This window comes from Panulirus ornatus, chromosome 35, assembly GCF_036320965.1.
Source record: "Panulirus ornatus isolate Po-2019 chromosome 35, ASM3632096v1, whole genome shotgun sequence".
Classification (NCBI taxonomy): Eukaryota; Metazoa; Arthropoda; class Malacostraca; order Decapoda; family Palinuridae; genus Panulirus; species Panulirus ornatus.
The window spans coordinates 1,102,302-1,129,061 of NC_092258.1; the positions used below are offsets into that span (position 1 = coordinate 1,102,302).

The window sequence follows — 26,760 nt, forward strand, 5'->3', positions numbered from 1 at the left end:
CTAGAGACCCTTGCTTTTGATGTAAACATGGTATACATGAATGTGCATCTGTTCTTTCTTCAAGGACATGCAACTTTTTGGCAAATTTTAGTTGCAGATAACTTTAAATATGAGAAGAAAGTTCATGTAGGAATACATGTAGTAACTGGAAAGGTATCTTATTTATGTATTCAAATACTGGATTATCTGGAATAACAGAAATATATCATCATCAAGATATAGAACTTATCTAATTTTTGACATGTCTGGTTTGTCTCATTACTTACTAAAAGAGCATGTTGCATTTTTTAGGTTTTTGTATGCTCTGATGGACTTTGTGATAGGTAGTATGCGAGTAATGACTGCCCTCTTCTAGGAAATGAATTATATACCTGAATGAAATTTTATATACATACATATTATATCCAAATTTTGAAGTGGTGAATTATACATTTGCCTATCACTGTGGCCTTGGATTGTGAATCACTCATTGATAAGTATTTAAGAAGTAATTTTTACTTTAACCAAAAAAAGTATATCTACTGAAGCAGTAAAGAAAGGAGAATATATGTTATCTTTGCAGAAGATATAAAACTGGTGGCCATGATACAAATCTATACATTATGTAATGTTACAGTACTGATATTAAGAGGCTTATGGTTGTTTACATATCAACTATATTTGTAATTGATTTAGTACATTAGATGATGTGTAAGCAAGGTTAGAATGATTAAATGATTTTTTTTCATGGTCACTTGTGACTGTTATTACATGGATGTAATGTTGTAAGTATTGGCTGCTTTATTATACAAGTCTTTTATAGTATTAACTGCCAAAATATTTTCTTTGTTATTGAAATGTATTAGTATCACAAACTGTTTATAAATACATGTAATTTAGTTGTATTAGGGGTATAGATTATTTATCCATACATGTATCATGTGTAAATCCTATCTTTAGTGCACAATGTAAGCTTTCATTCCTGTTACATTTATGTACTTCACATATTTCATATTTCAGTTTCCTTTTTTTATTGAGCAGTTTTTTCCAATAACCAGGTCCTCATTTTGCATTCTGTTTCTGCTTGTAGTCATATTACTACACTCATTTACATTACAACAATAGGTTTATTTTTTAGCGTCATGGCAACTCGTGGAAGGCCACGAGGTAGTGCTCGTGGGCGAGGACGAGGAAGTAGAACTGGAGATCCAGCCTTCAAGTACACTGTTAGTCATGGGGTGAGATCCTGTCGCCTATCATTTTCTTCAATGAATGTTAAATTTTTTATAATATATCATATTACATCTGATGCTTGTCACACGTCATTCTTAGATATGTTGTCTATTAGTGTTGAATTTGACCAAAAATAGGTTCAAATACAGTGCAGTTCATTTAACTTTACCAAATATATGATTATTATAGATAACCATTTCATGTATTAAGATTACAAACAATGATGGGATTTTACTGAAATTCACATTTACATTTTCTATTGCTGTAAAAGATGAAATAATTTGAACTGAACTTTTTTGACATGTACTGTAGAAATAATTGTGCTAGATTTAGAGAGGTATGGCTCCACTATAGATATGGCTTGAAGTAAAGCTGTCTTTCAGTATCTATACGTGAATTTTTGGTATTATTATTATTATTATTATTATTATTATTATTATTATTATTATTATTATTATGTAGCCATAGGATGCCTTTTATCCCTGGGGATAGGGGAGAAAGAATACTTCCCATGTATTCCCTGCGTGTCGTAGAAGGCGACTAAAAGGGAAGGGAGCGAGGGCTGGTAATCCTCCCCTCTCGTTTTTTTTTTTTTTTTTTTTCAAAAAGATGGAACAGGGAAGGGGGTCAGGTGAGGATATTCCCTCAAAGGTCCAGTCCTCTGTTCTTAATGCTACCTCGCTAATGCGGAAAATGGCGAATGATATGAAAGAAAGAAAAAGAAAGGATGCCTTTTGAAAGGCTCATGCAACTCCAAGGCTGTGCCAATTTTGGAGCAGGGTGAGTTGGGGCAAAAAAGCCCTCAGTGATATTGTACTGACAATGATACAGCCTCATCAAAATGATTTGTTCATACATATTCGCCATTTCCTGTGTTAGCAAGGTAGTGTTAGAACAAGGGAGCTGTTGTTTTGGTGCATTACACATGACAGCTGGAGACTGAGTGTGAATGAATGTGGCCTTTGTTGTCTTTTCCTAGTGCTACCTCGTGCATGCGCGTGGGAGGGCTGCCATTTCATGTGTGGTGGGGTGGGGACGGGAATGGAAAATCCTTTTGGAAATTGAAAAAAAAAAAATTGAGAGGGGAGGATTTCCAGCCCCCCGCTCCTTCCCCTTTTAGTCGCCTTCTACGACATGCAGGGAATACGTGGGAAGTATTCTTTTTCCCCTATCCCCAGGGATGTATATATATATATATATTTTTTTTTTTTTTAATTTTCCAAAAGAAGGAACAGAGGGGGCCAGGTGAGGATATTCCAAAAAAGGCCCAGTCCTCTGTTCTTAACGCTACCTCGCTAACGCGGTACATATATATATATATATATATATATATATATATATATATATATATATATATATATATATATATATATTTTCTTTCATACTATTCGCCATTTCCCACATTAGTGAGGTAGCTTTAAGAACAGAGGACTGGGCCTTTGAGATACATATATCTTTCTTTTTTTCCTTTAAACTATATATATATATATATATATATATATATATATATATATATATATATATGTATATGTATATTTATTTATTTATATATATGTATATCCCTGGGGATAGGGGAGAAAGAATACTTCCCATGTATTCCCTGCGTGTCATAGAAGGCGACTAAAAGGGGAGGGAGCGGGGGGCTGGAAATCCTATCCTCTTTTTTTTTTTTTAATTTTCCAAAAGAAGGAACAGAGGGGGCCAGGTGAGGATATTCCAAAAAAGGCCCAGTCCTCTGTTCTTAACGCTACCTCGCTAACGCGGTATATATATATATATATATATATATATATATATATATATATATATATATGTATATATTTTTTTTTCTTTCATACTATACGCCATTTCCCGCATTAGTGAGGTAGCGTTAAGAACAGAGGACTGGGCCTTTGAGATACATATATCTTTCTTTTTTTCCTTTAAACTATATATATATATATATATATATATATATATATATATATATATATGTATATGTATATTTATTTATTTATATATATATGTATATCCCTGGGGATAGGGGAGAAAGAATACTTCCCATGTATTCCCTGCGTGTCATAGAAGGCGACTAAAAGGGGAGGGAGCGGGGGGCTGGAAATCCTCCCCTCTTGTTTTTTTTTTTAATTTTCCAAAAGAAGGAACAGAGAAGGGGGCTAGGTGAGGATATTCCCCCAAAGGCCCAGTCCTCTGTTCTTAACGCTACCTCGCTAACACGGGAAATGGCAAATAGTTTGAAATGTATATTCTAGCCTGAGGTATGTACCCATTTTATCGGAGAATCTCTAGGGGTGGAAGAACAGCTGGGTTGATTGGTGCAGCCAGGATTCAGACCTATGCACTTGACCCTGGGCGGCACGTGAATGCATCACAGTCAGGAATGCTAACTGCTATACCACAGGAGTCCATTATGATATGCATATTGTGGTAGGGTAAACCAAAATGTTGAAAACATGACTTGCCTGTTTATTTATGTCCCTGCCACATACTTGATAGCATATGACCGAATCCATCTGATACTTTTACTAAATTAGTTTAGGTGTGTTTAGGTACACATGCAGTATCATGTTTGAGTTCCCACTAAATAGGTTTCTTTTAAACTTCCTTCCATTGGTGTTATTTACATGAATTATGTACAGTAAAATAAAGTTTCAATATTGTCCTTGGACTAAAATTTTACAGCAACACTACTTTTATAACATGTTTAATCCTTACCATCTTTACTGTATGATTACCATATCCATGTCCCTGAAAAAAGTTTTATATTTCACTGCTAAGGTACCAGACTCATTTGTGTCAAATGATGATACCTATATTTCACTGTATTTCCACTTATTTAGTTGATTTAATGGACTAAAGTAGCATTCTCTTCATAACAGGGATTCTTCCACTCTCCCACCTCAGATGTGGCAGATATACCAGAAGAAGAAAGACCAAAACGTTTAAAGGTAAATTATTTCTGATTTTGTTTGTTATTTGTTAAAACTTATCAGTTTATAATGATAAAGTTAAGTCCATTGGTATACTCAATGCAGCCCTTGAGGAAACTTAATTCAACAGGCATTTATTTTTTGGAGTTTACTAATGAGAAGAATGGGTAGTACATAGGCAAGCATTCATTTTCATTGCTTGCAAAGATTAATTCCATTTTCTTTCTTTTGCATGTGCTTTCTGGTCTAGGGTCATAAATGCATAAAATGCTTTCTTTTCTGTATCTTGTGTGAGTAAGAATACTACACCAATTACTTTTCCTCTGCATCAATGCAGTCTCTGCTAATATTAGCAAGGAACCACAGGCTACTTTAGCTTCTCTTCCCAGTGGCTTGTCATAATCTGGTCTTGTCAGGTTATAGGAAAGACAGATAAATGTGGGATGTGTAATTACCTGTTTGTGTTTGTAGGGAGGAAGTTTTAAACACAGGACCCCCATATCTTAACCAAACATTTCCTTCTTGTAAAATTCTGAAATTCCCTTGCTGACTGCATACCTATTCTTTGTTTCTTCCTGATATTTACTACTTGTTTGTTCCACAACCCTACGTGACTTTTTATTTCTTAGTTTTTTGCTGTGTTCTATGAGTTGAAGAAGGACTTTTGTAAGTCAAAGATACCAAATTGGAGGTGGGAGGATGGAGTGAAAAAGATTTTGAGCAATTGCGGCCTGAACATACTGGAAGGTGAGTGGCATGCAAGAAATAGAGTGCATTAGAATGATATGGTATACTGGGGTTGACATGCTGTCAGTGGACTGAACCAGGGCATGTGAAATGTCAAGGGTAAACCATGGAAAGGTCTATGGGGCCTGGATGTGGATAGGGAACTGTGGTTTCGGTGCATTGCACATGAAAGCTAGGGACTGAGTGTGACAGAATATGGCATTTTTTGCCTGTTTTTCTGGCGCTACCTTGCTGAAGCAGGGGGTAGCGATGCTGTTTCCTATGGGGCAGGGTAGTGCCAGGAATGGATGAGGGCAATTATGAATATGTATATGTGTATGTATGTATATGACATGTATATGTATGTATATGTGCATGTATGGGCATTTATGTATATGTATGTGTATATGAGTGGATGGGCCATTCTTCATCAGTTGCCTGGCACTACCTCGCTGATGCTGGAAACAATGTTTAAGTATAAAAAAGAATTATGTTGATTCATCATACTCAGTCGCTGTTTCCCCGCATCAGCGAGGTATTACCAGGAAGCAGACAAAGAATGGCCCATCCACTCGTATACACATATTATATATACATAAACGTCCATACATGCACATATGCATACATACACATATACATATCAACATATACCCAAATACATATACATACACATACACAGACATATACGTATATACACATGTAAATATTCATACTTGTTTGCTTTCCTCCATTCCCAGTGCCACCCCACCCCACAGGAAACAGCATCGCTGTAGTTACTATGTCCTCATTTTCCTTCTAGTTGAACAAAGTAATCAAGAGTGCATCTTCCTCTTTAGATTGTTGTATTTACATTTTATACTGTGTGGAATGATTGTATTAAAACTTTCTGATACCACAGTATGTAATGAAATTAGGGAATCAGGCAAGGATTACTTATCTGAGTTTGGGTCAGGTATGCCAAGACTTCCAAACTCAACATTTCCTTAACCATGAATGGCAAGTTGAATTAAATTTCTTCAGGCCTTGAATGTTATTTTCTTGTGATGAGTTAGGAATGATGTTTGCTCTAAAGTCCTTTTCACAAGTAGATTCTTGTAGGTTGATGTTTTGTGAGGGTATATTTTTTTGCTATCAGTTTTACTCTTTCCTATCCTTATTTTACTTAGATTTGTTTAGGTTCAACTTGCTATGTTTCTGACTACTGCTACCACTTGTTCAAGTCTCTACAAGATGCTCTTCCACCTTGAATATGATCCAATTCACCCATAGGCTTTGTATCATAGGCAAATATGATAGAGATAATGTAGTCCTGGTAGATATTTTTCTGATATCAGGAATAATAATGGGCCAGAAATAAGTCCAAAGAAACTCTCACTTGCAACCATCTCTCATTTAGAAGATGCTCTCATAAGTGACATTTGCATCATCTCAGTCAGTCAACTCCCTGCCCATTTTAAGGACTTGCCTCTTATACAAGCCTGGAAATCTGTTTCCTCTTTGAAAAGCTTGTGAGAGACAATGCACAAGTCTTTTTTGACCTTCCAAAAGTATGCAGTCCACCAGCCTATTTCCATCCTCCAAAATATAAGTATTTTTTGATATGAATCAGTTAGTTTATTAAGATATGACCCTTTAGCTAAATTCAGTGCAGACTTTTGTATATATGATTCATGAAATCCAAAATCCATTCTTGTATCTGTTAAACTATAGCTAGTTTATGTTCAAGACAGGTCTGTTGTGTAAATTACTTTCCTGTCACCTTTCGTAAAGATTTGAACAGAATTTACTCTCTTCTACCCCATCTGAACAGATTACTTATGTGGTAAATTTCCAAAAAACACCCTATGCAGACATATGGTCAAATTCCACTTACAACCATGTTCAGTATATCTCTGCAGTGAAAACAATTGACCTTCATGTTTAACACTGCATAGATATCCTTATCTGAATATCAATTAGAATTTATTCATCCTGGTCTTTGTTCCTTAACTGACAATTCACCTGTGATGAAATTTATGTTACAGAGTTCATTAGTTTTATTTGATCACAGGATCTCTCCACATTGCTTTTCCCTTAGTTTTTTCTTTGGTTCCTTTATTCTTTTTTACTTTTGATGACTTTTATCTTCTGTTTCCAGTATCTTCTCCATGGCAATCTTTCTATGTCTCTCTCTAAGCTCATACTTATTATCAAATTGTTCCTTCACTTCTCCTGACCGTGTTTTTTCTTTATTCGATTGATATTGCCCAACAAATGATTCTTTCACTGTTGATGATATTGTGTTAGTTATGATATGATTATTTTTTTCTTCAGCTTGCATTTGAATGCATTTCCAGTTTCATTTTGTGAATATGCATACTGTACGATATTTGTTTTCTTACACTTTCTTGGAAAAAATCCCTCCTCCACTGACATCCTAAACAGCTTGAATGGCTTGTCATGTGTTTTTGCATGCTCAAATAGTAAATCACATGGTTTACAATTGGGGCCATGTATCTTATAAAGATCTGCTTTCTTTGCAAACCAGTTTTTATCTCATCTGTTTATTATTTTCTTGATCCCTCCCTCATCCCAAACTGGCACTGCTGAGGGCATCATTTTTTAACCTTTGAAAACACTTGGAGTTTATCATTCAGTGCCTCAGAAACCTAGTTATTTGAGTGTGTTATGTGTTTTTAGATATTCCTCACTCATGACCATATTGGATTCTCTTTTGTCTTATTCACAGTATTTCGTTTTCCTCCCTATTGTATTATGCTCTATTATACATGTCTCTTTCTTCTCTGCATCTCAACCTCCAAATACCTCTGTTGGTACCTATACAGTATACTGATTCCCTCAAAATATATTTTACAGAATCTCACGTAGTGCTGCTATTTATTCTAGCTATGGAACTTCATTTCCAAGGTTATAACCCCGCTTTCCAGGACCCCCCCCCCCCCACATTCTGCAGACTGCAAACTTGCCCAACTCTCCAAGACCCTTGCATTCCCCTCCTTCATCACCCTATACTTGAACAAAGTAAACAGCCATGGCCCAACCCACCCACATACACATGTATATACATACATGTCCACGCACGCACATATACATACCTATACATTTCAATGTATACATATATATGCATATACTGACATATACATCTATACACATGTACATAATTCATACTTGCTGCCTTTATTCATTCCCGTCACCACCCCGCCACACATGAAATGACAACTCCCTCCCCCTGCATGTGCGCGGGGTAGCACTAGGAAAAGACAACAAGGGCCACATTCGTTCACACTCAGTCTCTAGCTGTCATATATAATGCACCGAAACCACAGCTCCCTTTCCACATCCAGGCCTCACAAAACTTTCCGTGGTTTACCTGAGACGCTTCACATGCCCTGGTTCAATCCATTGACAGCACGTCGACCCCGGTATACCACATCGTTCCAATTCACTCTATTCCTTGCACGCCTTTCACCCTCCTGCATGTTCAGGGCCCGATCACTCAAAATCTTTTGGTCTCTCAACCACACTGTCTTTATTACCACACATCTCTCTTACCCCTTTCATTACTTACTCGATCAAACCACCTCACACCACATATTGTCCTCAAACATCTCATTTCCAGCACATCCACCCTCCTCCGCACAACTCTATCTATAGCCCACGCCTCGCAACCATATAACATTGTTGGAATCACTATCCTTCAAACATACCCATTTTTTGCTTTCCAGGATAACGTTCTCAACTTCCACACATTTTTCAATGCTCCCAGAACTTTCGCCTCCTCCCCCACCCTATGATTCACTTCCGCTTCCATGGTTCCATCCGCTGCCAAATCCACTCCCAGATATATAAATTTGTTTATTTTATCATACTTTATTACCATTTCCCATGTCGACGAGGTAGTGCCAGGAAACAGATGAAGAATGGCCCATCCACTCATATACACACATGTGTATATATATATAAATGCCCATACATGCACATCTTTACACACACATATATGGATCAACATATATATACATATACATTTATACACATGTACATATTCATACTTTCTTGCCTTCATCCATTCCTGGTGCTTCCCTGCCCCACAGGAAACACCATCGCTACCCCCTGCTTCAGTGAGGTAATGCCAGGAAAACAGACAAGAAAGGCCACATTCATTCACACTCAGTCTCTAGCTGTTATGTGTAATGCACTGAAACCATAGCTCCCTATCCACATCCAGGGCCCACAGACCTTTCCATGGTTTACCCTACACGTTTCACTTGCCTTGGTTCAGTCCATTGACAGCATGTCGTCCCTGATATACCACATAGTTCCAGTTCACTCCATTCCTTGCACGCCTCTCACCCTTCAGTATGTTCAGGCCCCGATCACTGTAAATCTTTTTCACTCCATCCTTCCACCTCCATTTTGGTCTCCCCCTTCTGTTTGTTCCCTCCACCTCTGACACATATATCCTATTTGTCAATCTTTACTCACTCAGTCTCTCCATATGTCCAGACCATTTCAGTACACCCTCTTGTGCAGGAAATCAAGAGGAAGGTGCAAGAGTTGAAAAAGAGGGCATATGAAAGTTGGTGTGGGTGAGTATCATTAAACTTTAGGGAGAATAAAAAGATATTTGGAAGGAGGTAAATAATGTGCATAAGACAAGAGAACAAATGGGAACATCAGTGAAGAGGCAAGGGGGGAAGTGATAAGAGGTAGTGATGAAGTGAGGAGGAGATGGAGTTAGTATATTCAAGGTTTGTTGAATGGGTTTGATGATAGAGTGGCAGATGTAAGGTGTTTTGGTCAGGGTGGTGTGTGAAGTGAGAGAGTCAGGGGGAGTGGTTTGATGAAGAGAGAAGAGTTGCAGAAAATGAAACCCGGCAAGGGGGTGGGGTTGCATGGTACTGTAGTCAAATTTATTAAGAAAGGGGGTGACTGTGTTGTTGATTGGTTGGTAAGAATATTTATTTTATGTATGGATCATGGTGAAGTGCCTGAAGATTGACGCAATGCATGTATAGTGCCACTGTACAAACGCAAAGGGATAAATGTGAGTGATCAAACTACAGAGGCATAAGTATGTTGAGTATTCCTGGAAAATATATGGGAGGGTATTGATTGAGAGGATGAATGCATGTACAGAGCATTATATTGGGGAGGAACTGTGTGGTTTCAGAAGTGGTGGAGGATGTGTGGGTTAGGTGTTTGCTTTGAAGAATGTGTGTGAGAAATACTTATAGGAACAGATGGATTTCTATGTGGCATTTATGGATCTGGAGAAGGCATATGACAGGGTGGATAGAGTTGCTTTGTGGAAGGTGTTAAGAGTATATGGTGTGGAAGGTAAGCTGTTAGAAGCAGTGAGAAGTTTTTATCAAGGGTGTGAGGCATGTATACAAGTAGGAAGAGAGGAGAGTGATTGGTTCCCAGTGAAGGTTGGTCTATGGCATGGGTGTGATGTCCCCATAGTTGTTTAATGTGTTTATGATCGGGTGGTTAGGGAGTTAATGCAAGAGTCTTAGAGAGAGGAGCGAGTATGCAGTCTGTTGGGGATGAGAGGGCCTGGGAAGTACGTCAGTTGTTGCTCATCGATGATACAGCACTGGTGGTTGATTCAATTGAGAAACTGCAGAAGTTGATGACTGAGTTTAGAAAAGTGTGTGAAAGGAAAAAGTTGAGAGTAATTGTGAATAAGAGCAAGGTTATTAGGTTCAATAGGGTTGAGGGACAAGTTAGGTGGGATGTGAGTTTGAATGGAGAAAAGTGGAGGAAGTGAAGTGTTTTAGATATCTGGGAGTGGACTTAGCTGTGAATGGAACCATGGAAGTGAAAGTGAGTCACAGGGTGGGGGAAGGGGGCAAAGGTTCTTTGAGCAATGAAGAATGTGTAGAGAGAACGTACGTTCTCTCGAAGAGCAAAAATGGGTATATTTGAAGGAATAGTAGTTCCAACAAGGTTATATGGTTGCAAGGCATGTAGATAGGGTTATACAGAGGAGGATGGGTGTGTTAGAAATATGTTTGAGGACAATGTGTGGTGTGAAGTGGTTTGATCAAGTAATTATTGAAAGGATAAGAGAGATGTTTGGTAATAAAAAGAGTGTGGTTGAGAGAGCAGAAGATGGTATGTTGAAATGGTTTGGACATATGGAGAGAATGAGTGAGGAAAGGTTGACAAAGAGGATATATATATCAGAGGTGGAGGGTACAAGAACTGGGAGACCAAATTGGAGGTGGAAGGATGGAGTGAAAAAGATTTTTGTGCAATCAGGGCCTGAACATGCAGGAGGGTGAGAGGCATGTAAGGAATAGAGTGGATTGGAATGATGTAGTATACTGGGGTCGATTTACTGTCAGTGGACTGAACCATGGCATGTGAACATCTGGGGTAACCCTTGGAAAGGTTTGTGTGTCTTCTATACGGAGTTGTGGTTTTGTTGCATTACACATGACAGCTAGAGACCGAGTGTAAACAAATGTGGCCTTTTTTTTGTCTGTTTTCCTGGCACTACCTTGCTGAAGCAGGGGGTGGCAATGCTGTTTCCTGTGGGGCAATGCTGTTTCCTGTGGGGCGGGGTGGCACCAGGAATAAATGAAGGCAAGCAAGTATATATTATGTTCATGCTTGTTCACTATTTCTTTCGTGAACAAGGTAGCATCCAGAACTGATGACTGAGCCTTAGAGGAAAAAAGATCCTCTTTTGGCTCTTTACTTTGTTCCCCTTTTGGAAAGAAATACAGGAGGGAAGAACTCCCAGCTCCCTGCTCCCACCCTCTTTGTCGCCTTCTACGACAAGCAGGAGATACGTAAGCAGTGTTCATTCTCCCGTATTCACTGGGATGTATACATTTAAATTTCCAAAGGACCATTATCTATGAAAAAAATCTGGTGTTACTCAGGTCTTTTTTAAATGCTCCTGACAAGACTGCACTTTGTTATATAATGCTTCATTGTATTGTGTAAGTGATCCAAGTGATGGAACGTCATTGGATGTCCCTGATGGCCCATGCTTCGCTTGCATCTATGTTATATATATTTTTCTAAGCTGTAAAGAAGAATCTTTTCTGAAGAAACGATGTCTGACCCAATCTACATTGTTTTTATTGGTGTTTGTGGCCAGTGCACACAAGTTATAGTTATATTTAGCTTTAGTATTTTTAACAATGCTGGTAAGCTTTATCATTTTGCACAATTATGGATGTGAGTTTGTTGAACAGCGCTAATTAATCCCAGGGAAGCTGCCAGAGGTCGCTTGGATCTCGCGATCTAGCATAGGACGAGGGTCGATGCCCTTTACTTCTTTGGTGTTACAGCAGCTGGTGGATGAGAATATTGCTCTTTTGGCAATATATATATATATATATATATATATATATATATATATATATATATATATATATATATATAATACTTTTTGTGTGCATATGAAGTACTCAGGTTTACAGTATTGGAACAGGAGAGAAGTTCGTTTTGGTGTACCTGTTTAACCTTGCATCACGTTTAAAGAACGTATGCTATTATTATATTTTTATGGGTGTTAGAGGAAATTCATATCAGGTTACTCAAAGATTCTGGCTTTGACCATCTCTTGTATCCGAGCAATTTAAACAAAGCAGTATTTAAACTGTTGTTATTGGCAAGGTATAAAGGAATAGAGGTTTTTAACCATAGGCATAATGAGCAAGAGGGACAAACTTGGATATACTAGAAATAGTCTTACAGGATAAGATCTTATATAAAGAAACATCGATACTGCCATGTAACATTATATAGTGTGATGATGTGGTGAAATATATGGAATCATATCGATACTGTTATGCGACATGATAGAATTTATGGTGAAACCACCATGCGAGTTGCTGTAAAATTTTGTACCTAAAGTGATATTGTTTTAATGCTGCTGAAGTCATACCTTGTTCTCCACTAATTCAGTATTCCATTGAAAGAATGTTTTATGTTTCGATGTTCGAAGCTTCATTGTAAATTTAATCAGAATAACGTTTAGAGACTGATCAATACTCAGGTCGCACATAGTGTGCAGGAGCGTCAGGCTGGGCACAACGCCACTCATGGCCAGGAATGCAAGTTAATATGAGCAACTTTCTCTTCCAAGTCACATGATCTGTGCTCGCCGTTACGCATCGACACCTTCCAGATTTAAGTACCATTCATCTCCTGAAGGTTTCAGTTGTCTAAAACGTAATCGAAACTAATTGTTAATATGTAAAACTGGTTTACCATAGATGGCGTTGCAATAGTCATAACAGAAAACGTATGACTTTGGAAGGATAACCCGTATATATATATACAATAGGACCCTTTTTTTTTATAGGGCTCCTGCAGCTTCGAGGCTACACTCCACGCAGGAGCAGAGATATGATAGACCTCTTTCAGGCAAGGTGGTCCTCGATAAGACGACTCCTTTCTATCCATCCTTCACCTAAATTTCGTTCCTATAGTTAACAGTCAAGGAAGATATTCAGTGCTTTATCTTAAGTCACGTAGACGAAGATCGCGAAACAGCAACGCAAAGGAAGTTGCCACCTCTGAGGACAGGTCGTCAGAAATGGGAGCAATTAATTTTAAGTTTAATACAACTGGCAAATATTAGCAATTGTTGGATCTATATCAATTATAACATAAGTGTACAGCTGACATTAGATTCAGTTATGTCTTTCGCAACAAGACATATCGTATTTTATCGCTAGCATTTCGTTAGAAATGGGTTAGTTGTAGTCTCGTACGTCATATTTCCCTTTACGGAAAGATTAACCCCTTTTTAGTTTTCAAAGCCTTGGCTGTGTCCAGTATACCTTTCCCTGTTATCATTTACATGCATTTTGATAAGCATCTCTATGATTTATTATAATAATTGCTATGAAGTATTTGATGCAGCGCTGATATTGTGAATTGGGCTATAAGAGTTTGTGATTGTTCGGGGAAGTGAGAATGAGGAAGGCGTGTTGCCTGACTATAGATGCTTTTAGTCACTTGATTTGTTCCATGATTATTCACGAGTGTGGTCAGACTTATCAAGTTAATCACTGTTATGAATCTGTTTGTGTATTTGAATTGTTATATATCTCAATTGCTTGAGTACAGCTTAAAATTCTATATTCGTATGTTGGTTGGCAAGTTTATATCTTTCATATTGATGCTTGGGTTCATTGAACTTATCCATTCTTTAGAAGTTTGTGCCCACATGGTAATAATTGCTTGTCTTCTGTGAACGCAGTACTCTCGGAGTGTAAGTTACTGATGTGATCTTAAAGCACCGTCATTAGATAGAGGCTCACTGTACCTGAACATTATTCCCTGTTCATTTACTGCGAACAAGGCTTAGTCCTTGCAGGAACCCTTACCCGGTCTTATCCAGTAGGAAGAAGCTCTTGTAATGACCCTGACCCTTTTACAGTGAATGTGCTTCACTTGTAAAGGATATATACAATTAGAGCATGTATGGATCCCTCACAGTGAACAGGCTTGGTTTATGGCAAACATCACACAATGAACAAGGGCGCTCAAGACGCGCAAAAGTTAGCTTCCTTGGTCTGAAAGATATGGGTAAAGTTCGTTCACGAGAAGGAAAATAACGCACTCTATGCGATATATATATATATATATATATATATATATATATATATATATATATATATATATATATATTTATATATATATATATATGTATATATGTAAATGAAAAGTATATATCTTTACTAGATATATTTAGATGGTGCAGGAATAACTTCACAGCGTTGAAGCAGTAAGGTTAAAATGGTGATCCCGGAGTAGTGTTTTGCAACACGAACGTGGCAGTGATGCATGAGTCGAGTGTTGCAAAGTGAACGTAGTGGTGAACGAAGGTAGTGGTGATGCATGAGTCAGCCTTTGTAACGTCGTAGTGATGCACGAATCAGTTGAATGAGTTAGTAGCCTGTATTGCTTCTCGAACCTATCGTTTGTTAACGAACGTTCTTGCGATAGTGGAGCCAGTGTCACCCGTGGTTTTGCGGTACGAACGTTCTTGTGATACTTGAGCCAAAGTAGTCTAGTCTAATCTGTTGCGACACTAACTCGTCAGTGTTCCATGTGTCAGAGTAGGTCAATGTGTTGCGCATGAAACAGTTTGTAGGCTATCGTATAATGCCAGATCAATAGTGCTTATGAGTAGCTTATGCCTGATTTGATAAAGGGGTTTTTGATGTTAATCGTTCATATATATATATATATATATATATATATATATATATATATATATATATATATATATATATATATATATATATATATATATATGTGTGTGTGTGTGTGTGTGTGTGTGTGTGTGTGTAAATGTGTGCGCGAGTGTTGGCGTTGCTGGCGGGCGGGCGAGGCTGCGGCAGACGTTGCCAGAGGCCCAGAGCGCGCCAACAGTAAGGCAGCAGTAGTACCCGCCCAAGCATGTGGCTGGCCTTTGCTGCAGTGCACAGTGCAATATTGAAGGTGCCTGTGCCCACAAGACTGTCCACTCCAACTTTTGTTTTTATTTTATTTTCATTGGACTATCCATGACCTAGGTTGCCCCGTCTATGGCTTGAGCTTACGAAAACCACTTGTATATGCAAATTTTGGCTAGTGTCCTTATGATGATATTTTTCGTTGATTTCACAACAGATCGATCTAATGATGCAGCACGAAAAGATGAAATTATCGAACGCATGTTGATAGAGGCACTTTGAACTTTTGTGACGTAAAGCCACACCAGTAGAGGTCGGAAGTAGTTCTGGATCTGAGTGTCTTTATGATTATTTGAGAATATTTTGCAGAAACTCTTGTAAAACTACGCGTGGGATCATAGTTATTTACTGATATAGCATATTGAAGACAAGAGGAGCTTACCGGGAAAGTATTGGTCAGCGTTTCTCTGCTGCAGTACAGGTAGTGGGCGGAGATAGTAGGCTGCCATTTATGTATAACATGTCAGTAGGAAATGGTATTAGGCTGGCTGTAGGTATAACTGTAGGTGCATGAAACTACGCACTGTGGGAACCGGGACAGCTTGCATTATAAGAACCTCGATGACAGTTTGTGTGTACAGTTGGCAGGTCGGGCGTGGACGGCTTTTGACGACGGTAGAGATGTCGAGAGGATACTGGCTTGATTCGCTCATCAGAGACACCGGCGTTCTCACCATCTGTAACTCTCTACATTGTAGTGATTTTCACTCTGACGACAACCCACTCTTCAGTATAAGTATGGTCTTAAATGAAATTATGAAATGCATGTTGCTTAGAATTATTTTAGTTTACATGAAGCCCTTGCATATTGTGCCCAAGATCGTTCTGGCTTATGTCTGCAGTTTAAGCTTTCATGTTGCACTTACATAGGGCATAAAAACATAATCAATGATTATTTAGGCAAAGGTGTTAAGTGTGGTTTGATCGTTTACGACGACGACCTGGCCGATGATTATATATCATGGTTCATGTATCCAGCCAATGCGTTATCATTTTTATTGTTACTTGAAGCTGCTGCTGTAAGATTACATATCTTTCAAACTTCATTTGCCAAATCTCTACTTCCACTGAGTACAACTCAAAAGGTTATTGACGTATGACCTGCTGTTGTGAAGCAGCAACAGGCGCCAGTGTGGTGAACTGGGAACTTGGACCCGCTAGGTGAAGAACCTGTTCCTTGTTGATACTCTCCCGGCTGACTCGCTGGCCCTCTTATGTATACCTCCGTCCTAGGAACTACCCGGCTGGATCGACTTCTGCTACCAGGCTGCCACACCTTTTAGAAAATTTACAAAAGTGTATTCAGAAAAATTATTCCCGTGATATAAACATAGAATGGTGGATAAATGTCGACTGATGTTAAGAAAGTTTAGACTTTTGTTATCCACATCCAATTTACTGTTTCACTGTATTTACTCACGTAAAAGTGAAACCGTACCAGATATCCTTGACAGTGAGGGTGTGATGACAGATCGAGCGTTTCTGTTCGTGTGGCAGGATCCTGAGACTGGTGACTAGAAAGATCCCTGAGAATCCTCAGGGATGTGTTTAAACCATGTTCCCAATGGTCACCTCTGGCAGCTATTGAACCTCTTTAGCTTGATGGTACGACTAATGGTTTGATGGAGTAATATTTGATTCTGAGGCCGCGCCATTCCACCCAAGGTTCATACCGTCGTGATTGAGGGGTCGTACTTTCGTGCCTAAGAATTTAAACTACCAGAGGACATCACGGCAGTGCACTTGGACGAGTAATCATAGATGTAAAAAGGGAGTGAATTCATAGTTTTACTTAAAGGGCCAGCATGACATCGTCAGGAGGCAGTGGCTGGACACCGTGCCAGTATCACGGCCGTTAATCAAATATAATTTCAAGACGGATAGGTTGGACTGGGGGGGGGGGGGGTCATACAATATTCAGAAGATTTCACATGAATGAATGGAGTGATGGGTCATCATGCCCTAGATGACTGTTTAAGATGTTCGAATGAGTCTTGAAGACTGGTAGTCTTCAGTGGTCCAGTTGTTGAAAGTTTGAGTTATTTGGAAGGTGGTGTGATAAATTTGTTTCGTAGTGACATCAGATGAAATAACAACGTCACATTCATATATCGAACAAATTGAAGCGTCATGTATTTATACAAATTTAAGCGAAGTGAACAGATTACGCTCGATTTTTTTTTTTTTTTTCTTCCATAGATGGTCAGGATTTCTTTAGTGTGTTTTGTAGCCGAGTCGAGTTGGTGACGGGGCTCAAGTATGAGTTCCGTTGTGAGTGCTTGGGGCTGCTGTAAGCATCGTGAGTGTATTGATTGACTTGCTGAGTGTCGTCTGCTTCCATACCGGATTCGGGAACTCGATCGTTGTAGGACATCTGTGTCCCCGTAAAATCAATTAAGAGTGGTATAAAAAAGTATATATATATATATATATATATATATATATATATATATATATATATATATATATATATATATATATTATATATATATATATATATATATATATATATATATATATATATATATATATATATATATACAATGCTTTGTGTCGATAGGTTACGGCATGTTTAGTTTAAATGTCATATTTAGTTTGGTACGTTTTTAGTTTGTCACGATGCGGTGGATTTACCTGTTACCTTACGTTGTCTCTGTTTTTACATTTGGTTTACTTCGATTACGTTATGTTGGGTTTAATTACTCTCTGGAGTGCTGTTCTGACTTTGCTAAAAGTCTATAATCATAATGATGATGGTATAGGACGATTAATTGAAATAACTGGTGTGCCAAAGGTTATACGTATGTACACAGAAATAATGCATACAATCTTAACGCTGGCTCTATAGAATACGGGTGGGGTCAGTAGCATGTGGGAATGCTCCTTTTCCTGCTCAAGGTCCTTCCTTGTTTAGGCCGGCAGCCCTGGGCTTTCTCCTGCTGTGTTGGCAGGCGACATAAACTGTCTGTATTGGATATCATCCTATATCATCGCATCAAATTTACTTTTTAACATCCTTTATTTAGAACTCAAACTTTTGTTTGAAGAAAAGTTGTTCCAGAAAAGACGAATGTCCTTGAATGCAGATCGATGATCTGCACCGAGGACTTGTCGATACCCGTCGTGTTAGTGACCAGGGAACATGCTGAGAAAGCGTTAGAAGCTATGCTGTCTGCGTGAACACGTGTGGAAAGTGTTGGTGTTCTGAAGAAGGCAGTCGAGCACTTTTATTTACTTCGTTTCTTTTTCTTTACTGTTACTACACAAGAATACATAATTAGGGTGATTTTCACTCGTATGTAACGGAAAATTAGCACGACATATAGTTGTTTACAGAGGATTTTACAGGACCCACAGTGAGTCCATTTGGATGGCACATTTTCGTGGATACCGTATAGGTTATGAAAGGTAAATCCCCCTTCACATACCCACCACCTAGATTTCGAATCGTGAATAGTAACTTAGATAAAACAAATACCGTTATCTCTAGCTACTGCATAAGCACATGTTTCACGAAATGACCAGTCATGGAAATAAGAAGAAAAGAAAACATGGTTTGTTTAAGGTTCTTGTCTGATATAAAAGTTGTTTACTTTCGTCCGACCTTGAATATTATGTTTTGAACGGAGTTAGGGGAGTAAGGGGAACGTGTTCGTCAGCGGTTGTATACAGAAGTGGTGCACTGGGAGGCAGAAAGGAGGGTCCGGTGAGTCTGCTCGTGGCTGTAGACGGTAGTGATTCTCTAGGAGGGACGGAGGAGCGTCTTGTGGGTCTGCTTGTGCCCGTAGACGGTAGTAGTGTACTGAGTGGGACAGAGAAGCGTCTGTTTGGTCCGCTTGTAGCTGTAGCTGGTGGTGCACTACGAGGTCCGCTTGTAGCTGTAGCTGGTGGTGCACTACGAGGTGACGGAAGGTAACTTGTCTCCTAACTTGACTCAGACTCTCGCCTCGTGTTGTCAGTTGATCATGATGAATTTCAGTCTGGATTTTTGTTTATCGTTACTTAGCTGCACCAAACCCTCATTTTTTTCCCCCCACCATTACTCTCCATGAAAAATGTTGTATTGTTGGCTACAGTTAGCGCAATCTTCATTTATATCCCTGGGAAGTTTTTAGTCATTGTGGAAGTAATCCTTAGGAATGATGCAATCACTTATGTATTACCTATTGTGGGGCTAAACTGGATGGTGGGCTCTTGTTTTCCATGCGGGATACATGACAGTTAGAGATTGGATGCCTATAAATGCGGCGGTCTTTCGTCTATTCCGGACCCTATCTACCTCGCTAGGAAGGAGAAACAATTTTGCATAAGATATTTGAATTGTATATAATCATTTATAAATGAATGACCGTTTAGTAATCGATGGCCATTGTATCTTGGACAAACCTATTTATCTAACCAGCTATCTGGGGATGTTTCGTAAGACCTCGAGCATGACGGTTTACAGTACTTAAGCTGGACAGCACGGCTCTTGAACGGTACGATCCATTGGGTATGATAGGGTGACCTGACCTGCTCCTGTGCGATCTGCACAGTCAGGTTAAAGGCCAAGTTATACTCAAGTGGTTATTCCGTCGTTTTCAGTAGTCATACCGCTGACTCAAGAATTATACCACTTTGTTTCATACTTAAGGTCGTACCGTCGATCTCAAGGGTCGAACCGTTGTTTTGAATGGATTGATCAGTGAGACGATCACCATGATGACGAGCAAACTGTGCGAGTCTTACTGAGCGTCTCAGAGTGGGGTTGAGTTGCATGACGTCAACAATACTGATACTTGTGTGTATTCATCTAAGATGTAACACCTAAACTCAGGGTCTCTTCGTATATGTTTGTATGTACAACCATTCTAGATAAGCATAATCACTTCAAATTCACAAACTGGCAACTAAGAGAAGTGTCCCGAGACAAGTGACGGTTGGAGTACAGGTTTCATGGGATACGCCTTTCTCACTCTGCTGGCGGTTGTTCCCATCAGGGCATAAATTGGTAGCGTTTGCCCCACATTATCATCTATTTTTGCAAGTTTTCCTGTTATCGATATGGAAAGGAGTTTGCTCCATGAAGAAATCGACTGTTTTTTCACTACCGATGTAGGATATTGGAAAAATTACAAACTTATCCAGAAATATTCATCGTAACCGGCCTGTATAAATTGAACTTTCCAACAACTGAATGCTATTGATGTACCTAATGTAAAAGCATATGGTGCAGGAGTTGTTGCTTTCATTATAACTCATGATGTGTAATTAACCGAAAATGCATACGCATGTAAACGCACAGTTGGGACTGAGTTCACTGCGTATTCCTATGTTGTAATTTCCTCTGCCGCCTGCCCACGGTACAGTGTAATGACGCAGAAACTCACTAGGACTAGACGACAGAGCTGGCGGTAATAATGTTGCAGAATAGCAGTTGGAAGAAGGACGGGGTTGTGGTGGCGGCGGCTGGGTTGGTGGTGCGCGTGAGCCTCCACATTTTGGTAGGATTACAGGTTGCGTTGCCACACCGGGCGGCGCGCAGCACGATAGCAGGTGTTACTTGATCCTTCTGCTCTTGCAGACATGTTTTAGGGTATGCATTCATTCCATACAGTTTGTATGTCATCATTTCAAAAAGGAAAAGTTTGATGTAGGCAGTACGAGGCAGTTGTATATGTGTATTTTTGTGAAGAGTTTTCTCAAGTAGTATCAGACTTTTGAACCATACGTAAGGAAGGCTGAGATCGCTTCATTCTGCATTAAGTGTTATTACAATGGCTCCCTCATTGTCTATGTGGATATTAGTTACATAAGGATTTACCTTTAAGAAACCACTTTTCATTTTACCATAAAACGAAAATGGAATTCTTTTCCATCTTTTGTCTACCTTTTCCCATAACCTTTCGATCTATTAAGTTTAAAAGTTGAGTGTACAAACATCTGAGGAGCAAGAATTAATTCCTTCCGTATTCTTTTTTTCTTATCTTTTTTCTATATTTATTATCTAACCATCTATCCGAGATGCCCGTAAGAAGAGCATGCTTTTGTCTCTCGTTTATTGATCCAAAAAGAAATCTGTTGTTGGGAAGGTTAGCAGTATAATATTCTCAAATGAATAATTTGTTAGAATAACAACATTCATTCGACTGAAAATCATGAATATGTTGCACATTATTACTGTACAGTATTTTTTTAAAACTTTTCAAGCCGTCAACAAAGCCAGGCTGGGTGGCTGAAGATAGATATGTGTTATTTCATGATCGTTGTCCGGAGGGACGGCGTGCTGGGACTGAAGAATTTGCAAAGGTTTTGGTGGAAGGTTCTTGGAAGTGTGGTAATGGAGAGTAGGCTAGAAAATATTGGAAATTTAGGAACGTGATAAATCCTGTGTGACTCATCCTTTATGTGTAAGTTCACTACTGTTCTTTTAAACCGTGTATCAGAATATTAATATATATAAAGTGTCGATGTACTTACACAGGAAACATCGCTAGGTCCTTTGATAACCGGAGACTTAGTCAAGCATCTCCAACGCTGATCTCTAAGCTTTTACATTTTTTTTTTTTTTCACTGCTTCTGCTGGTAGGTGTTAAGTTTTACTTAGGATAACCGTACACATCTTGGTGCAGATCACATACCCATTGATACCTCAGGGCACACTCACCTTTACTAGTATGGAGGGCGTGTCACTTGTGGCTTCAGCCGTCGCTCATCAGCCGAGTGTAGTGTGACGGTAGTGCTGGCTTGACTTGCCAGTTGCCAGCGAGGGGCTTCATGGCAGATGTTTGTGCTCACACCTGCACACACACACACACACACACACACCTGGAGGATACAAGCAAACGTAATCAGAAGGCAGTTACTGGAGTACATGACTGGCATAAACTACCTAAATGGTAGACAGTGTGTATTCGAAAGGATAATTATCCTACGTGATAATTTCTAGAATTTTTATTAGCAAATGCGCAACATCCACGAAAAAAGGGATAGGTGGATAGTTTATATATCCCTGGACCGTCACAGTACTAAACATCCAAGCTGGGGTGTAGAGGAAGGCTGCTCATATGGACTAATATGTACCAAACTGGGAAGGCACAGAGAGCATAGGTCAAGGTTCCCTTCTCAAGTTGGGCTCGTGTGAAGTGGAGCCTCCCAGAGCTCATTGCTACATAAATGATTTGCCAGACGAGGTGGATTCATACATCAGTATGTTTGCCTGAAGTTACTAATAATAAAAGAAGTGCGAAGCAACAATGACTGCGGTTTATTACAAAGCAGCTGAGACAATATGCAGTAGTCGAATAAATGGCTAATGAAATTGTCCTGGAAAATGTAAAGTCACGAAGATAGGAACTGGCCCCAACCAACCAAATGGTGAATACTTTATCGGGAAAAAATCAATCACGAGTCGAAGTGTACGAGAGACCTAGGTGACATCACACGAAACTTATTACGAGAGCACCATGTGAAAAAGATCGTGAGGGAGAAGATTATATCTTTGTTATTGTCAAAACTGCCATCAAGTTCATGGACTGGAATATTCAAGAAGATATACACAACTTACATTTAGCCCAAGCTGGAGGATGCTGCAATATATTGAGCCTCATAGAAGTTAGAAAGGGTCCAAAGGAATGCAGCAAGAATGATACCAGAATTGAATTAAATAAGCCATGAAGACTGGAGGTAACCTTCCATCTTCCCACATTGGAAGAAAGAAAAGTAAAAGGAGACGTGATAGCTGCATATATATTTTCATGAGGTCATAACGACATTAACATAGAAATGTAGAACATTTCTTTGTTAACAAGAAACTCAAGACTAGGAAGGTGCAACTGTTAGTCAGTCAAAAGCAGTGTACAGAAACTTGAACAAACTGAGACAATAGCACGTGAGTCTGACTACCAGTAAAAATGTCAAGGAACTGTATCATAATGAAACTGGATTTAGAGGCGGGGCCCATGAGTGTAAAACTCCCCTGTATGTACAGATGAGTTAGAACAAACACAATTCTTGGTTGTGTATTAACCTAACGATTGTAACCACAACACTCAAAAATATTTTGTGATCGTAGTGATATTAAATACAACTATATAAAGCTACTGCAGATAGAAGCTAGTGTTGTTTTATCTTGAGGTGGGTTAGAGTTGTGTCGGCGTGAGACGAGCACAAGATATACTCAGATCTGGACTGGAGTATCTTTTGAGCAACTTTCCTGGTATGCTGTTTGTTCCATTTACTGCCAGAATTGATTCCCTCAAGTGTTAAAGGACATTGTCCAGCAGAGTCTTTGCCCGCGTGTTCGTACTGAAGCGGCTGGGGCTAACAGTGGCTCGAAGCGACCGGTTTGGTCCTTGATACTTGTGTCTAGGGGTTACCCATGTGGCGCGGGCCTGTTTTACACTAGCCTTATGAAGCCTTAAGCAGGTAGATAGGTAGCTAGGGGTCCGCTTGGTCCATAGTAACGCCAAAGGCCAAGTTCCCTACTACTGAGTGATGGAAACTATGACTCATCACTACCATCTTCCGGTCTTCCCCACACTATCTGAATATCGCAAAAAGAGGATGTAAATTATTATTGTGATAGTATCAATGAATATCTCAGCACGACCTGAAGCGTGCGAGGTATCACAGTATTATGTTGCCGCAGAAGTTGTGAAGGACTAATGGCATAGACCACAAGTTGGAGTCAGTACCGTTGGGCGGTAGTGTTACCCATGGCGGCTGCACCCAGTATTTAAGGCCAGCCATTATCACACATGATATGTGGTTTTATATTACATCATAGGGTAACCTTTCGCTGAGCTTCTGTTCGGCAGGTGAACTGTAGGTTTCTGTCCACTGTATCTCAAACTTTTACTCTGAAGAGAAATTGAACCATCGTCCATAGAAGGTATCAACTTTTTAACTTCTTTAGCAGGACGATGTTATCTATGGGTATGATGGCGAGGTCTGTAACCCGAAATATAAAGTTCATGTGAAAAGTAACCATCATAAAGAATTGTGGCGAGATATCGTATCTCTGTGCTCAAGGTTGAAGCAGGCTTCAGCTCTTCACTGTAATTTTGTGAAACGCTGTCTGCAATATATCGACCGCGTAATTTGATCAGGATGTCTGATCATTCCATTTTTGCGTATTTTTATTCTCGTCTTCCTGATAAGCGCCAAGAAAAGTATATTATTCTGTCGTACCTGAGACAAAGAACACCAAAGACGTCTTGCAGCAGCCCTGGAGTATGAAGGAACACACAGGGTCACGATGAGCATGTTGGCTCAAGCTATTATGTCGTTCTGAACATAGAGAGCCACTCTTGGCACTATGCTTGCTCTTGTGGAGAATCTGTATCGCTCATATCTTGAAGGCTGCAGGTCGTGGACCGGCGCAATGTTGCTTCAACTTCATACCATCAAATATTATTGAGGTTTTCTTAATGTATTATTGTCTTTAATGCCCGTAATTTCTTGTCGCTGCAGCTGGAAATGTGCGATGCTGTTACGGTCAGATCGTAGCTACGGAAGGAGTCATCGGATGGAAGATTGTAACACGCGAGAATACAGTACCAAGCATGACTTCCGATTATGGTGTTAGCTTTTTTTTTTTATGTTTTCGGTTTTGTTTATTGACATTTTGAATTTTTGAGAACAACGGTACGATCCTTGAACAAGACGGTATCAATCTTGGGCATGATTAGTCTCGTCCTCAATCTGACCCCGAATGAATATGCCTGACATTAGGTCATCGTGCTCAGGAAACAAAAGCCTCGGCCCAGCCCGGGCTGTGGGGGTGAAGACCCCCAAAGACTGCACCAGGTCTGCACAAGCAACTCACCGTTGTATATAGTGTTGTGTCGTAGTGATCAGATGTCGAATCATCGTAGTATAGCTGAATGGGCTCAGTTAAGGGTTGGGTATGTTAGGCGCGTCAACATCTTTCGTCCTGTTTGTCTCCAGAGACAAAGTGAAATACATTGGATCATCCACTCGGAAGGTTCAGTGAGGCCGCATCGTAGTGCTATCAAGCTTCACCCTGTTTCCGAGGTTGTGACAATGAATAGATTCAAGCAAAACTAAGAGCTGGACGAAATAGATTATGGATAATCTAAAAAGGTGTAAAACATACGATAGCGTAGAGATGCTGCGAAATGTGGGCCTTTGTGGAGACCATGGGAATGGTAAGTCTCCTGAAATTAATTACAGATATATTAATTCGTCAGAAATATATTAGTTTTTAAAGATACAAACAAGTAAGTGAAATTACTTCAAAATGCAAAGGTTCCTTGATAGAGAAAGAACCTACTTTCTTAACGAGTACTTACGACGAGCTTTTACGAAGAGGGGAAAGAGAAAGCAGAGGTTGAAAGTTACGATATCGTTTGTTTAATGAATTGTGTTAGGTAATAGACCCTATGCTACCCTACCCTACCCTACCCTACCTTACTCAAGACAAAGTTCAGATATCGGAGCAGTAACCACCGACCTGAACTAACCCATCATTAATCAGCAAAAAGTATAAACTTCCCCTATCATAACTTCGCCCATTCAAAAAAAAAAAAAAAAAGTTCATCTTGAAGCATATAGATTTAGCAGGAATGAGAAGCGATCGTTTAGCGGCGTTCCCGGTAAACCCATAGTCTAACAGGCAAAGTTTTTCTGTAGACAACACAGATGTATTTCATAGCCTCATTTAATAGACGGCACAAATATATTTCATGCCTCGTTTGATATATCCTTCTGTATTCTCACATACATTAGTGTAAACAGTTTAATCTTTATGTAAGTAGATACGAAAAGTTCTCGTGTTAATTCAGTATGACGTCACTCATTACTGGTTCTTTAAAATGGGTATTATCCTCATTGCAAAGTGATATATTTATTTATTTGATTAATTATCCTTTTGTTTGTAATTGTGTACGATGTTGATAAAAATCCTCATGATAACTAGAATTAGTTTCTGTCTTGTTCGTAAGTCTTGAGCAGTACGTTGTATAACCTCCTCCCTGCCCAATCCCCCCTACCCACTAGGGCAGAGCTGGGTTGTAAGGCGCCATTCAGCCCAGAAATATAAACCCATAGGCTACAACAACACCTAATGTTGACAGTCTTGTTTGTGAATGCTGTTATCAGGCCGTATCAATTGTTATCAGGGAATATGTCGGCCGCACTGAGAGCTGTCAGTCCTCACGGTTGAACTCAGTGTTAATGTGTCACACTCGCTAGTCCTGTTTTGCTCACAGGACCCCTGGCTTCATACTCACTACTTGCCTCATTCTGCACTCATCTCACTCCCACAGAGTCCTGTAATTCTTGCTCATCACCTCTCCAACACACTCAGCAGTCTCCTCTCTTTACTGTCACCACTCCTCAGACGCGCCACTGCTTTCAGACAGGCTCTTACACTTACCTGTCTTCTTCATATTTCCCAG

General features: G+C 39.4%; 1 protein-coding gene across 4 annotated transcripts in view; it reads left to right on the forward strand.

Moving 5' to 3' along the window:
• The first annotated feature begins 1,146 nt into the window (after positions 1 to 1,146).
• The window catches only part of LOC139760059 (uncharacterized), a 55,001-nt gene continuing 29,387 nt past the window's right edge, over positions 1,147 to 26,760 (forward strand). For 2 of the 4 annotated variants that reach the window (XM_071682828.1, XM_071682831.1), the window contains exons 1-3: positions 1,147 to 1,217; positions 4,092 to 4,160; positions 15,940 to 16,094. The gene's annotated coding sequence lies outside the window, so the exon portion shown is untranslated. The remainder of the gene's footprint in view (positions 1,218 to 4,091; positions 4,161 to 15,939; positions 16,095 to 26,760) is intronic. The other 2 variants (XM_071682830.1, XM_071682829.1) reach the window with 2 other exon arrangements.